General features: G+C 41.9%; 1 pseudogene; it reads left to right on the top strand.

The window, feature by feature from the left end:
- The first annotated feature begins 7,976 nt into the window (after positions 1 to 7,976).
- LOC110174104 (beta-1,3-galactosyltransferase 2-like) lies at positions 7,977 to 9,199 on the top strand (annotated as a pseudogene).
- Positions 9,200 to 16,473: the final 7,274 nt, after the last annotated feature.

Raw genomic sequence — 16,473 nt, 5'->3', positions numbered from 1 at the left:
TTTTCTCAGCGGCAAACACAGCTGTCCCATCAATATGCAAGCACGACAAAACTGCAGTGATCTATTCCAGAGGCTTGGCGACATGTTAGCAAAAAGTACGAGGCAAAAACAAGAGTCTTCCATCCATGTTTGACATACGAGAAGCGTGAGTAAAAGACGATGTAGTTGAAAGAATCCAGAAATTTTTTTTTTATTAAAAAATAAATAAAGTATAATGTATACCACAAGTTATTTAATATATTTCATATGGAACTATTATCAAATGTTCGAAGCAGGGCAACGCTGATTTATTTATATATTTTTTCTTAAATCAGCTCCCTCGGGCTTGTAACTGCTTCCGGTGGTATTTGCAGAGAAATTAGCCAAACTAAAACTGTGAATTAACAACGTTAGCTGAATGGAAAGTGACTTCGAAGTGAAATCTAGTCTAGTGGAAAGAAAATAAATTCTGTCATCCAGTGAAAGTTACAAAAGAATTAGGAATATTATAAGTTATATTCTTATGTTTTAATATATGTAACTAAATATGTATTGTTGCTTTTTTCCACCCAGACCAAGTCTTGTCCTTCTCAAAACCTAAGATTAGCGATGAGCACAGGCAATTTCAAGAAAGGTGGGAGATGGAATTTTTTTTGTTGAGCACAGGGGCAACACAATGTGTCTTATATGCACAGAGAAAGTTGCAGTGTACAAAGAATATAATATCAAATGTCATTACTCAACTAGACACGCTGAAGAGTATGCAAAATACCTGGGAAAGGAAAGGGACCAAGTTACCAATCTTAAAACATGTTTTCAGAAGAAACAACATTTTTTCAAGAAAGCTTGCAAAGACGATGCAGCAGCTGAAGTCAGCTACGTAGTGAGTGAGATGATTGCAAAGGCAGGAAAGTCATTCACAGAAGGCGAGTTTCTTTAAAAACGCTGCAGATATAGTCTTTCCAGAAAAGAAGGGCCAGTTTGGCAACATCAGTCTTTCAGCCAACACACTGGCAGAGTGCAATACTGAAATGTCAGGTGACATATAATCAACTCTGTGAGAAAGCGAAACATTTCCGTGCATACTCAGTCGCTCTTGTTGAGAGCACAGACATCACTAACACTGCACAGCTTGCAGTGTATATTTGTGGTGTTACTGACAATTTTGAAGTTACTGAGGAGCTGCTCACAATGATGCCAATGTATGGTCAGACCACTGGTCAAGAGATATTCTGCCAGCTGTGTGATACCATTTTAAAAGCCGGTTTACCATGGGCCAGGTTTGCTGAAATGACAACTGACGAAGCACTGTCAATGACAGGCAGGATAAATGGACTGGTGGCACTTGTTCAAAGAAAATTAGAAGAGGAAAGTGTAGAAGAGGCAGTTGCTCTGCACTGTATTATCCACCAGCAGGCTCTTTGCAGCAAGTACCTAAAGTTTGACAGTGTGATGTCTGTTGTTGTGACGTGTATCAATCAGATAAAATCCAGGGGCCTGAAGCACCGGCAGTTCTGTGCTTTTTTGGATGAAATTGAGTCAGCCTACGCTGACGTTCTCTACTTTACCGAGGTACGTGTTTTGACCTCGGGGACATTCGATCTTTCAGTTCCAACCTGTTTTTTTTAATGTTTGTTGTGACTCACACGCCCCAAGTTTCCTAAGGACATAAAGAATAGTTTTATGTGTACAGCTGGGCAGAGACAAACTTTTTATTTATCAATCTAACAACCCACACACACACGCGCACGCACACGCACGCACACACACACGCACACACACACACACACATGCACACACACACACACACACACACACACACACACACACACACACACACACCCTTTCCCCACATACCCACCCACACACACCCACGTCACTGTGCTGTCAGGATTGACAGGTGCGTACTTAAGAGTATTAGAGTTTAATTAGCATTTACTTTGAGCCTTGTTATAATGAGAGGTTTTGAAAAGTCTTGAACAAACATGAACCAGAAATAACAGCTACTATAGAATGCACAAAGGCAGCCACTTCAGTTATAAAAGAGGTTTAATTATTTATTTATTTATTTATTTAATTATGTGTTCCTGGCATTAGAGCCTGTGTTTCCTCACTGTGGCACAGATAATCAAACCCTGTTTAGTCTTGAATCTCATTCTCAAGACCGTATGGCCACAAAAAAATCAATAAATAACAAAAGAAAATTGAATTCAGTGATTTTTGGAGCACTGAAGGGCAAGAATGATCAACATGGTTTAAAATACTGAACTCTCTGAAACACAAAGGCTATTGATGATTTTCAGATTGTAGAATGTGATAGAATGTGATGTCCTTCTCCCAGACACATTTTTTGTTGATAACATTGTATCTGCCAAGAGATTTCCAAAAAAATAAATGCAAAAATATTGAACCTGATCATTTCTATTTGTGACTAGTGATTGTGAAATGGCCAGCACAAAGAGAGCACAGGATGGCAGTGAGTTACAGTTTTTAAACTTTAAGTGTGACTAAATGTAAAAACATGATTAATACCCACGTCTGAATATTTAGAAAGCTGCCCTTTAATACTAGTTCAGAATCTTTTTTTTTTTTATCCTGCCACAAATGACATACAGATCTTGAGCTTTTATTCAAGAGTGTTTGAAGTGTTTTAATTGGTTAGGAGCAGGATTCAGAATCAGAGCCACAGATCATGTGGTCCTGCACTTTTCCTCCAGACTTGTGTGTGCTGATCTGAGCTCTCATCACTCCTCTGACTTAATGAACCCAGAGCTGAAGAAGTCCCTGTAGAAATCACCATCTCAAAGCTCGGAACATAATGAAACCGTCCCATTGATTGGAGTGACTCTGGAGCTGGAGATGGGTGATTAGGACGAGCCTCTTCAATCACACACTCATTGTCACTCATCACAGAAAAGTTTGGCCCCATTTTTACAGGAAATTAATGTACAAGAGAGCTTACAATTAAGACATAGTTTGTTCTATTGATTTGTGGCTTATACAGTATATATACATGAAATAAAAGTAAGTCTCATTATTCTTTGAGTGAACCTTTACTTTAACGTTCCCCTCCTCACTTACACAAAAAACTTTGGGTCCTCTTTGAGTTCATTCATAAATCTCCTCATTAGTCTTCTCCAAGGCCTCCCTATTTTAACCTTGTCCTGAGTTTTGAGTGTTCAAATCCAGGATAATCCCTCCTGTATGTTGCACTGATCGGTTTGAGGCTATAGAGCAGAAAGTGCTGTTTTTTCAGACAGAAAAGCAGACAAACAAACAAACAAAAACATTTTATAACAGCTGATATGTCAGAACATGTATGATGCTGCACATTTATTAAAACGAGGGTTTTATGCAAAATTTTATAATAAGATTTGTAGTAAGAATGTTATGTCACTTCATCAGAACATGCCTTTTGTTTTATGTCATCCATGCATGTTTCAGTAATCTAGTGATCTCTCACTATTAGCCCTTTTCAGCCCTTCTTGTGGTTGACACACAAACCATCACCAGAATACAAAACAGCACACTACAACTTCACAAACCTGATGTGCAGGAGTTGTGGCTGGTGCGCTGGTGGTGCTGTGATTGACACTGAGAGTCTCCTTCCTCCTTCAGTGGTTCTATGATTGATGGTCACAGCGCTGACCTCATTAGTGCTGGAATATCAGTGTGGCTTTTGACCCCTGTACTGTAAACATTATATTTGTGTATAAGCCCCAGAGAGGTTAGATCTAACACCAAACGTGTGTTGAACCACATCATTTAATGCAGGGGTCCCCAACCCCTGGGCTGTGGACCGATACTGGGCAGTGGGGTGTTCGGTACTGGGCCACGAAAGCATGAACCCCCCATATGCTGCGTCTCCCATGCTTCCTCCTGTACACCACACGAACTGCGCCTCTAAACCAGAACTAAAACCAGGTCTAAACCAGGATTAAACCAGGTCTAAACCAGGTCTAAAACTTGGACTAAACCATGCCACACAAACTGCGCCTGCGTCTTCTCGCTTACACCTCTGGTCCATGAAAATATTGTAGGACATAAAATCGGTCTGTGGCACAAAAAAGTTTGGGGACCACTGATTTAATGTAAAGGCACCAACTGTTTTATGAAATATAACAGAAAGTGCAGAGAGTGCATTTGAAACTGTTTGCCATGGTGCGTTTGGACAACTGCAAACTGTAAAATGCACTCTTTTTATTCCTCACTCACCTTTTGCATTCAGAGCATCCTAATTATTCACCACAATGAGTTTATAATGTTTTTCTCAACTTTTGGAGATCAGAGAGGAGTTTCATCATCATGATAATGACAACAACTAGCATGCTAATTGCACACTTCCCAATACATGGACAATAAAACGTTTTGCCGTCTGAATCTGAGACATGTCTGAAAAAAGGGTCTAAATTGATGTAGCATCTTCATGTTTTGGCTCCCTTATCCCTCCCTATTTGTTTCTTGTTTATTTCACAGTGTCAGATGTCTTCTGTAATAACTGTCTTTTGTGCATGTGTTTAATGTATCATTGGGCACTTTGAGCATTTTTTTTTCCCAATGTGTGTGTTGTTTTTTTTTAAATACAGTTAAACTAACCTAACCTAACCCAGAAAGTCACACATAAACATTTACTCATCTGGCTGCTGATCACAAAGAGTACTGGCCCTTATGCCGCTGTCACACCTTGATGATTTAGCCAGCGTATGCCGACGTATGAAAAATTTGGCAAATATGCTGATGTACGTCGGATAAGTTCTAGGTAAGTATTGTATAACTTCTGAGCACGCTGAAGCACGCTGGCATATGGAGACATACGGCAAGGTCGTGGAAAAAATTTGGAGCATGCTGAAAATTTCTGGCCATATGTCAGCGTATGTTTCTACGTCCTGCATACACAGGCCATAAGTTGTAGGTAAGTTATGTGATCGTTGACACACGTTAACTGTAAGTTTCTCATACGTCCAAATACGTTGAGAAAAATGTCTAGTGACTTATGAGTAACGTGTTTTGAACCTGTGTGTAACTTATATATATCTCCAACGCATATTGACATATGCAGACGTATTTGACATGTTAAAGATCACCACAGAACTTACTGAACCTGTTTCTAACTTGTAGCTCCCGTATAATGGCGTATTGGCAGTGTTTAGGAGAATCGGTATAAAATTGGGAGGAAACAGTCAGACTTTGCGCTCCCATATATCATATGAGCCCATGCAAAACACTTGATCAGAGAATATTTCTACCACAGAGGATCTCAGACAGTGGGAAATTATCCTCACTGAGAGCTGTGGGAAACAGTCATTTGCATTTAAAAAAAAGAGCGTCATGTAGGCGATCTGCTGAGAACACCATACAGACTAAATAAATAACCGATCAATTCATTGTGCCAGCTCAATAAGAAGACGTTATTACTCACTCTGTATTATCCATAGAATTTGTCCTTCGCAAATAATGACATCCAGTCGACAACACCGCGCTATTAATCCATTTGAGTCGTTCCTTGAAAGTAAAAAGGCGAGTGTGTCGCACGTGTGTTTGTTTACGTCCAGCGCGTGTGAAGCTGCAGATCAGTGACAGTGACTCTACTTCCTGTGGACTTTATCTCCAATCTTTTATGCTTTAAAAACCATGTATCTGAAGTATTACACCACATTTCACAAATAATAATAAGTCAGTTTTGTCTTGTATCTAAACTAGAAGTGCAGAGCTGTAAGATCTAGAAGAGCAGTGGTGAGTGGTTTTACTGTAGACAGGAAACAGCTGACGCCATCGTGCTCACAACTTTACAGCCTGTGGTCTGCAGACAGATCCCGCTGCAATATAGGCTGCCTACCGACCTCCCGACTGTTGCATTCAGCACCATACACTGTACAGAGAGAGATTGATATGATGATATATCATATGATATGATTTAAATTGTCGAGCGGCAGCCATTTAATTGGCGACGACACGTGATCACCGGTGATACGCTGCCATGCTCTGTGCATAGGTTAGACTATCATTAGGCATAAGTTGTGGATGCTGGCAACACGTTAAGCATTAGTTGGTATAAGTTCCATCCATCCATCCATTTTCGTCCACTTATCCGGGGCCGGGTCGCGGGAGCAGCAGCCTAAGCAGGGACTCCCAGACTTCCTTCACCCCAGACACGTCCTCCAGCTCCTCCGGGGGGACCCCGAGGCGTTCCCAGGCCAGCCGAGAGACATAGTCCCTCCAGCGTGTCCTGGGTCTTCCCCGAGGCCTCCTCCCGGTGGGACATGCCCAGAACACCTCCCGAGGGAGGCGCCCAGGAAACATCCGGAACAGATGCCCGAGCCACCTCAACTGGCTCCTCTCGATGTGGAGGAGCAGCGGCTCTACTCCGAGCTCCTCCCGTGTGACTGAGCTCCTCACCCTATCTCTAAGGGAGCGCCCAGCCACCCTGCAGAGGAAACTCATTTCGAGCGCTTGTATCCGTGATCTCGTCCTTTCGGTCACTACCCAGAGCTCATGACCATAGGTGAGAGTAGGAACGAAGACTGACCGGTAAATCGAGAGCTTCGCCTTTCGGCTCAGCTCCCTCTTCACCACAATGGTCCGATACAGCGACCGCATCACTGCCGAAGCTGCACCGATCCGCCTGTCAATCTCCCGTTCCGTCCTTCCCTCACTCGTGAACAAGACCCCGAGATACTTGAACTCCTCCACTTGAGGCAAAGACTCCCCACCCACCCGGAGAGGGCAAGCCACCTTTTTCCGGTCGAGAACCATGGCCTCAGACTTAGAAGAGCTGATCTTCATCCCAGCCGCTTCACACTCGGCTGCAAACTGCCCCAGTGCACATTGCAGGTCCTGGTTCGATGAAGCCAACAGAACAACATCATCCGCAAACAGCAGAGATGAGATCCTGTGGTCCCCAAACCAGACCCCCTCTGGCCCCTGACTGCGCCTAGAAATTCTGTCCATAAATACAATGAACAGAACCGGTGACAGGTGCAGCCCTGGCGGAGTCCAACATGCACCGGGAACAGGTCTGACTTACTGCCGGCAATGCGAACACAGCTCCTGCTCCGGTCATACAGGGACCGGACAGCCCTTAGCAAAGGGCCCCGGACCCCATACTCCCAGAGCACCCCCCACAGGACACCACGAGGGACACGGTCGAATGCCTTCTCCAAGTCCACAAAGCACATGTGGACTGGTTGGGCAAACTCCCATGAACCCTCGAGCACCCGATGGAGAGTGTAGAGCTGGTCCAGTGTTCCACGGCCAGGACGAAAACCACACTGCTCTTCCTGGATCTGAGGTTCGACTATCGGCCGGATTCTCCTCTCCAGTACCCTGGCATAGACCTTACCGGGAAGGCTGAGGAGTGTGATCCCCCTATAGTTGGAACACACCCTCCGGTCCCCCTTCTTATACAGAGGGACCACCACCCCGGTTTGCCAGTCCAGAGGTACTGTCCCCGACCGCCACGCAATGTTGAAGAGGCGTGTCAGCCAAAGACAGCCCCACAACATCCAGAGACTTAAGGTACTCAGGACGGATCTCATCCAACCCCGGAGCCTTGCCACCAAGGAGCTTTCCAACACCTCAGTGACTTCAGCCAGGGTGATGGATGAGTCCGCCTCCGAGTCCCCAGCCTCGGCCTCCTCCTCGGAAGACGTGACGGTGGGATTGAGGAGATCCTCAAAGTATTCCTTCCACCGCCGGACAACGTCCCCAGTCGAGGTCAGCAGCTCTCCCCCCGCACTGTAAACAGTGTTGGCGAAGAACTTCTTCCCCCTCCTGAGGCGCCGGACGGTTTGCCAGTATCTCTTTGAGGCCGTCCGATAGTCCTTCTCCATGGCCTCCCCGAACTCCTCCCATCTCCGAGTTTTTGCCTCCGCGTCCACACGGGCTGCAGCACACTTGGCCCGCTCTCATGGATCTCTCAAAGACAAATGTATCCTGGATCCCACTGGATTTCTTTCGTAAATAATGCTTTTGTACTGATTTCTTTCTTTTTGTTGGGCATGTCGGGCAGCATGTCATGGTGGAACACGGTCCCCCTGGATCAGTACTACCAACGACTTCTCAAACAGCATGGGTACAACAGGAAAGGATTCAGGCCCCCTGCTTTCCGTGATGCTCATCAACCTGTGCAGCTCCTGGTACAGACCTCTGCTTCCCCCAACGAGCTGACCACCAAACCAGAAGCACCCGCTCTGGCAACCAAACCCAAACCAGAAGCACCCTCTCCAGCAACCAAACCAGAAGTACCTGCTCCAGCAACAAAACCCCAACCCAAACCTAAACCAGAGACACCCACTTCAGCCTCCCAACCCCAACCAGAAGAACCTGCTCTGGCCATCAAACCCAAAGGAGAAGCATCTGCTCCAGCTACAAAACCCCCACTTCTCCACTTTCACATTGCCTATGCCCCAAACTATCACTTCATCATGGACAACGCTGATGCGTGCAAGAACCATCCCTTCCTGGTTCTAATGGTTCCAGTGGCACCCACAAATGTAGATGCACGAGATGCCATTTTGTCAGACGTGGGGTAAGGAGTCCAGGGTGCAGGGGGAGCAGGTGCTGACTCTGTTCATGCTGGGACTGGCCAAGGGTCCTCAGGCCGAACAGCAGAGCCTCCAGCAGGAGAATGACCAGCACCATGACCTCATCCAGAAGCGATTTTGTAGACTCATATGTCAACCTCACCATCAAGACCATGGTGATCATGCACTGGCTCTCCATGCACTGCACCAACGCCGTCTTTGCCATGAAGATTGACTCAGACATGTTTTTGAATATAGACAATCTTGTGGACATGCTAAAAAAGCCTGAAATACCCAGAGTGAACTATTTAACTGGGATGCTGATGGTGAACCGTCCAGTGGTACGATCCAAAAACTCAAAATGGTATGTGTCAGAAGAGATGTACCCTGAGCACACCTATCCGACCTACTGCCTGGGCATGGGCTACATCTTCTCCAGTGACCTCCCAACGAAATTTGTGGAGGTCTCCAAGACAATCAAACCTTTTAACATTGAGGATGCTTACATTGGAATGTGTATGACAAAGCTGGGTCTGAGTCCAACATCTCCCCCACAGCCTTGGCAGTTTCAGGCATATAACTCAAAATATAACCGTTGCCAATTCTCCAGGGTCATCACCTACATCCTGCACTCCTCACAGCAGCTGCTCCAGTTCTGGACAGACTTGAAGAAATCTGGTCCACCCTGTCCAGAATGACACCACGAATCTGAGCTGGGGCAGTGGAGTGGGAGTGTGGGTGGGTACAGTATGTGCTGGCCACATGGACTGCATTCATTCATACAGCCTGATCTGGGACTTGACCTGCATTCTGCCAGAACAAAGTCATGTATGAACAAAGTCACAACTGCTTTTCCAGCATTTTTGATCTGGTCATTTCTCAGGTAAATTACCAGAATATGCACGGAATGTGTGAATAAAGCCAAGGAATAATGAAGGCTGGTATGAAGTATCAGAGGTGTAGAAGCCACCTTAACCTTTTTGCACTGTTGTCTGTACAACATGTGGGCCCGGTCAAGCAGAAGTAAACAGCAAGGCCAAAAATTCAAGTTAATGCATCTGATATAAAAAATGTATTCAACAGATACATATGTACTCTAGTTTATGAAACTGTTGACCTTTTTTCTGTACAATTTTTGGTTCTAAAGTTCCATACATTTTAAACAGACCATGTATGAAACATGGAACAAAAATTATTTTCCAAATTTCAAAGACCTGCAAATCATGTCAATAAATGGATGTATTTCATCATATCTTGTGTTATTCCATCTTTGAACTGTTGATGAAGGTACATGATTTTTCAAAAAAATGTATTTAAAATGATATAAATTTGCTTGGAAGGACTGACATATTTTATAGAAATAGTTTCCTTTCATTTTGAAGTAATATTAAAGTATTCAGAAGAAAAAAGCGACAAATGATGTAAAATCCTGCACCTTCTACTTGCTTGCACAATTTTCCCTCCGTTACTTTTCCCTCCGTTACCATGACCTTTCTTAATAAAAAAATCTCATGACTCAAAAAGTAAGAGGTTTTTAAACCTAATCTTGTACCATATGGTAGAAAACTATATGAAGCAAATATTCAAACCAGTTTGTTAAGGATATGTAAGTGAGAACCAAGAGTTATCACTGTTTGGATTTATTGCCCAAAAAGTGCTGCATATTTCATTACCTCTGTTACTGACATGAGTTTTTTAAAATTTTTTGTCAACAACTTGAAAGAATATCACAGGTTTAACTTGACCCTGTTGGAGTGTTAACTCTTTCCTACATTCTGATACTTTACTTATTTCAATAGTCCCTCTAGTTTCTGAAAAAGAACTATTTGAATGTCAAAAATCTGCCCCTGTTTCCCTCTGTTACCGCTTGACCAGACCCATATCAGGCTGTTGTAAAATAAACTTATAATATATGTATAAATGTAATTTGATCTTAGTTTGCCATAGAATCTATCACCAACATACAAACAGAATGGAGATAAGGAAAAACGCAAAGCACAATGCAGGGGCTGTAACTTAATAATAATGTAATGTAACTTAATAAATTTATTTTAATATGTAAACATATAATATATAAAATAATATATTTTTACTATTGTATTTTTCGGACTATAAGTCGCTCTGGAGTATAAGTTGCACCAGCCAAAAAATGTGTAATGAAGAACTAAAAACATAAAAGTCACACTGGAATATAAGTCGCACTTTTGGGGGGAAATTTATTTTATAAAATCAGAGACCAGGAACCAGCATATCATCTTGAAAGACAAGTTCTAGTAATAACAAAAGAAGAGAGAACAACAGACTGTTAACCTCACATATGAACAGTTCTTCAGATAAATATAACATAAACAACAGAACAGAACAAGTTTACCAAACTCTCCATCTCACTCCAAATCACTAAATCCATTCAATTCTTCATCCTCGGTGTCACTTCTGAGCAACTCCGTGACCTTCAGAGGTAAACAGAGCGCCGCTTCCTCTTCTTTGTAGCTGTTGTCAGACTCAGCATCAGGTCCAGGTAGAATTATTCAGGATGGTTTCGGTGTCACTGAAGTTCAGGCTTTGTCCATCCATCCAGTGACTTCGGGAAAGTTTCATGGTGTATCCTCCTGGTGTCACAAGTTTCTCACTCACTCCAAACTTTCATTCTGCTGCATGATTACTTTACTTACTTTACTCATTTTCGGCTGCATATTTTGCTACTTGCAGCTTGTAATCTGCAAAGTATGATTTTCATTTTGGGGGCATTTGTGTTCAGTCTTCTCAGTCGTCTTTATAAGTTTGTTTAAATTGGTACAGAAGTAATGGTGCGATCGACCAGACAGGACAGAGGCTCTTTCTGCAGGAGACATGTGTAGTAGAAGTGACAGTGGTATTGGAGTAATAAGAGCAGCAGATACTGGCACACAAGCATAGAGTGCCCTCTCATGGCTGTCAGTGTGAACATTTTAATATAGAATTTACCTTAAAAGACAATGTAAGAGCAGATGCTGTTAAACACATTTTAATATATGTGAATACCAGAGTATAAGTGGCAGGACCACTCAGACCATGAAAAAAAGTACAACTTATAGTCCAAAAAACACAACTGGTGCTTCAACATATTAATTAATTCTACAATTAATCTCCTCAACATACAAACTCAGAAACATGTGATTTAAGGAGAGAAACATTCAGTTCAATTAGTCAGATCCAGCGTCTTCAGTTCTGGTCAGACGCTGGTGGACACTGCCTTATACCTACCTGAAGGGAGGAGCTAACTACACTGAGCACACCTGCTTGTTTACAGTTTTTGTTTGTTAGAAAGAAGAAAAAATGTTGACTTGGTTAGATGCATTAACTTAGACTGAGACAAACTTTATTGACCCACAAGGGACATTTTTTGGACACAAGTAGATGTGTTTCAGTGTAGGTTCAGTGTAGTTCGTTCCTCCCTTCAGACAGTGTCCACAGCAGTCTGACCAAAACTGAAGAAGCAGCTTGGATGAGTGGTTTACACAGACTGCCTCATATGAAGGTGTCTCTGTCTGATACAGTTAAGGTAAAGTGATAAAGTGATAAAGTGACATTTACAATCACGTGTTGCTTGAGACTTTTACAGTCCATACGCTCCTACACACAGGACACACGTGTGTGTGTGGACGCTGCAATCATCATAAAGGCACAAACCAGCTATATATTTATCAACCTCTAGTGCCTATTCTAAATCAGACTGTGCTGTTACATGCAGCTGGTATCCAGGTACAGGTATATATTTTTATTAGTATATTCCTGTATTTAAATTTTACTTGACACCAGCCTCTTGCTATTTCTCCTACTTTTTTATTATAACATAATTTATTTTAACATTCATATATTTGTTATTATATTTTCCTACCTACTGTGTTTGTCGGCTACAACTACCTAAGCTATGTAAAAAAAAAAAAAAAAAGTTTACTCCCACTTGAGTAATATTTTACATGCAGACAACCTGCATAGATAAGCAATGTGTGCAACTACTCGTCTTTTTTACAAAATGGGTGACATGATGAGTGACAAGGCAGCCTCTAATGAGCTGGTTGGTTTAGTCTCAGGAATTAAAACAATGCAGGGTGTGGTACATTTTAAAGGGAAAGAGACCTGAAAGGCGGCTGCTTGGTCTGATTGATTGATCCTCTAAGACACTGTCAAGGGAAGTTCAGTTATGACTGTAGCAGGTGTGTTTCAGTGTAGTTCCAGTGTAGTTTCAGTGTAGTTCCAATGTAGTTTCAGTGTAGTTTCAGTGTAGTTCGTTCCTCCCTTCAGGCAATGGCCACAGCAGTCTGGCCAAAACTGAAGAAGCAGCTTGGATGAGTGGTTTACACGGACTGCTTTATCTGATGTCATTCTAAAAAAAAAGGTTCTGGAGGGATTACACATGTTGAGGGAATAACGTTGAGGGAATAATGTTATAATATGGTATAAAGCTCCTAAAAATAGAAATATTTAAACATTTGTGAATTCACTGTTTGGATGGCAAAGTACAATGCTGTAGCAATATGGAACATTTGGCTCTTTCCTCATGTCTAGGACAACAACAACAACAACAATAATTATAATAACTGAGATTAATACAAGTCTTTCTGATTCTAACAGTCCTAAATTGGCCTAACAATTAACTGATATCCTTTTTGTTAATATCAACAGGACTACCTACAATTTGTAATTTTTCACTCTCCTTTGCCAGTGTCAATCACCAGATGTTTCTTACCTTGACAGTTTCTGACCTTTGATGTTATTGTCATTAGAAAATAAATAAATGGAATATCTATGGTATTTCAAATTAAAACAAAGTGTGAAGTGTTTACTACATTTGCAAACCATTAAACTTCAGTAATACTAATAGTTCAGAGACACGATGACACAGTCAACAATAAAATATCTTCATTAATGTTCAGTAATGCTCAAATCCACTTTGACTTGGGTCATGAAGATTTGTGACTTTTAAAATATGGGTCGCTAGAAAAAAAAAAAAAGTTTAGGAAACATTGTTAGAAAACCTTTTTGTTCCATCTTCCCATGTGACCACTGTGACTGTGGCCCGGGCTACCCAGACTCTCTACTGTGTATATCTGTTGTAACAAAGACTAAACCTGCTTTCTTTTTCATAATCCACAAGGTTTTCACATTTAGTATTTCACATTTAGACTTGTTAAGTTTGAGTCCAGAGGCAACAGAAAACTGCTTGCCAAGAGAAATGGCAGAGTCAACCTGATTTTTATCTTGTAAAAACAAGGCTTTATCATCTGCGAGTTGTGTAATTCTAATTTCTTTACCAAAAATGTTGATACCCTGAATAACTTGACTATTTTTGTCATGTAATGAGATTACTTCAGCAACCAGCATAAAGAGAAATGGAGTGACTGGGCCTTGATGAACTGAGCGATGTACGGGAAAGCCTAGAGTTGTATGTGGATATAACAGAACAGAGCTTTGAGGAATTTTGTATAGCATTTTTATATTTGATATGAATTTAGGTTCAAATCCAAACATTTTGAGTGTACTGAAGAGAAAGTAATGTTCAACTGTGTCAAACGCCTTGTAAAAATCCAGAAAAACAACAAGAGTCTCAGAGTCTTTTAATTGGGAATGTTGGAGCCTTATTACACATCTGTACCTCCTGCCACTGTGAGGCGCTATTTCTAATTTATGCAAGTACCTGCCCTATAAAAGGGGAGGAAAATGTGCACACAGGTGTTGCACCATGAAGGTATACAGTCTTTTGACCGTCGTCGTCGTGATATATTGAGTGCTGAATCTGTGTATTTTTGGATGGCTATAAGGTACACCAATAAATATTGAGAAACACGGTATTTGTACTCTCTTTTTATGGAAGACACGCATTCGAGACACCACACACGCTGCAGCCATAGCGGACCTTGCACAGGGTAAGTTTTGGCCGCTACAGGGAATAATCAATGAGGTCCAGTAATAATCTAATATTTGAGCTGATGTGTGGATTGGACATGAAGCCCGTCTGAGTTTCGTTAATGATTTCATGTAAATGCCCTTTTAAATGTTTGGTAAAGAGGCTAGAATTTTATAATTTATGTTTAATAATGTGATTGGCCTCCAATTGTCAATTAATAAAGAGTTTTTACCAGGTTTGGGATGAAGCAAATTAAACCTTGTCTCATGGTGACTGACATTTCCTCTTGATTAATACAATGATTTAAGAGCTTAAAAAGTGGGTTTTCCAAAATTTCCAAGAAATGTAGGTAAAATTTGGTAGTAAGACCGTTGTTGCCAGGGAATTTACCTTTCTGCATTATTTGATCGCATCCATCATTTCTCTTTTAGTGATTTATTTTTCACAGTTTTGCTGATACTGATCTGAAATTGTTGGAATAATACTTTGAGCAGAGTTAGTAAAGGATTCACACTCTACTGTTTTGTCATTTGACTTGTATATATTGCTATAAAAGGTACAAATGAACTGAGAGATTTTTTGGTGGTCTGCAACCATAGTGTTGTTAATCATAAAGTTAGAAATATATACATTTTTTTCCGATTGCGCTTCTCTAAAGCAAAGAAATAACTGGATTTTCCCCTGTGCTCCAGCCATTTTTTTCTAGATCTAATAAAGGAATACCTATCCCAAAGTGCAGCACAGTGTCAACCTTGAATGATCACCGTCCTGTGGCTTTGACTTCGACTATTATGAAATGTTTTGAAAGGCTGGTTATGACAGAAATAAGGAGGTCCATAAACGTGGCTGAGGACATACATCAGTATGCCTATCGTGAAAATCGTTCTACAGCTGATGCTATATCTGGACTGGTTCACATAGCTCTAACTCATCTTGAAAAAAAGGATTCTTATGTTAGACTCCTTTTTTTGGATTTCAGTTCTGCTTTTAACACCATAATCCCACAGACACTGGTAGACAAACTCATTCTCCTGGGCTTAAGCAGGACACTGTGCAACTGGATTTTGGATTTCCTCACCAACAGGTCACAAGCTGTAAAGATCCACAACATCACATCTTCCTCCATCTGCATCAGCACTGGCTCACCCCAGGGCTGTGTGTTTTAAGCCCCCTTCTGTATACAACGCTCACTTACGACTGTGTCGCTCACTATTCTTTCAATCATATAGTGAAGTTTGCTGATGACACAGCAGTGGTGGGGCTCATCATGAACAACGATGAGTCCAATTACAGAAGGGAGGTCTGTCAGCTGGAAGCTTGGTGCAAAACCAACAATCTGTACATCAATATAAAGAAAACAAAGGAGATGATTGTTGATTTCCGCAGGAAACCTAATGCCCCCTCTCCTCTGTACATCAATGGAGATGCGGTGGAGATTGTTTACTGTCTTAAATACCTGGGAGTCCAAATCATGAATAGTCTCAGCTGGTCTAATAACACCAGTTGCATTGTGAAAAAGGGACACCAACGCCTATACTTTCTTAGGCGCCTAAAAAAAGCAGGTGTGGGCCCCTCTGTCCTGAAGGCCTTTTACAGGTGTGCGGTGGAGAGCATCCTCACCACCAACATGACTGTGTAACCACACAGTCATGTTGGTGGTGAGGATGCTCTCCACCAGCAGCAGCACCAAGGCAGAGAGGAAAGCTCTGCAGAGGATAGTTAGAGCTGCGGAGCGCATCTGCAGCTGTAGTCTCCCCTGCATTGAAGATATTTACATCAGCAGGTGCAGGACAAAAGCCCACAGCATCATGGAGACTCCACCATCCAGAACATTAACTTTTTACAGCTCTCCCATCAGGCAGAAGATTGCGCCACCTACAGGCCAGGACCACGAGACTACAGAACAGTTTTTATCCTGATGCTGTGAGACAGATTAATTCTGTCAGAAAAAACACTACAAAACAGCACTGACTTGGAACGCACTTTAGAAAATGGGGCGGGTTGATATACAATATTTTTAACTATTTTATTCTTGTTATAACTATTTATTCTTATTATAACTATTTGTTCTTATTGTTATCTGTG

Source organism: Boleophthalmus pectinirostris, unplaced genomic scaffold (assembly GCF_026225935.1).
Source record: "Boleophthalmus pectinirostris isolate CB_2022bp ecotype Guang Dong unplaced genomic scaffold, ASM2622593v1 HiC_scaffold_23, whole genome shotgun sequence".
In the NCBI taxonomy this organism is placed as follows: Eukaryota; Metazoa; Chordata; class Actinopteri; order Gobiiformes; family Gobiidae; genus Boleophthalmus; species Boleophthalmus pectinirostris.
The sequence above is the reverse complement of the archived record's forward strand: the minus strand, read 5'-3'. Positions and strand labels throughout refer to the sequence as shown.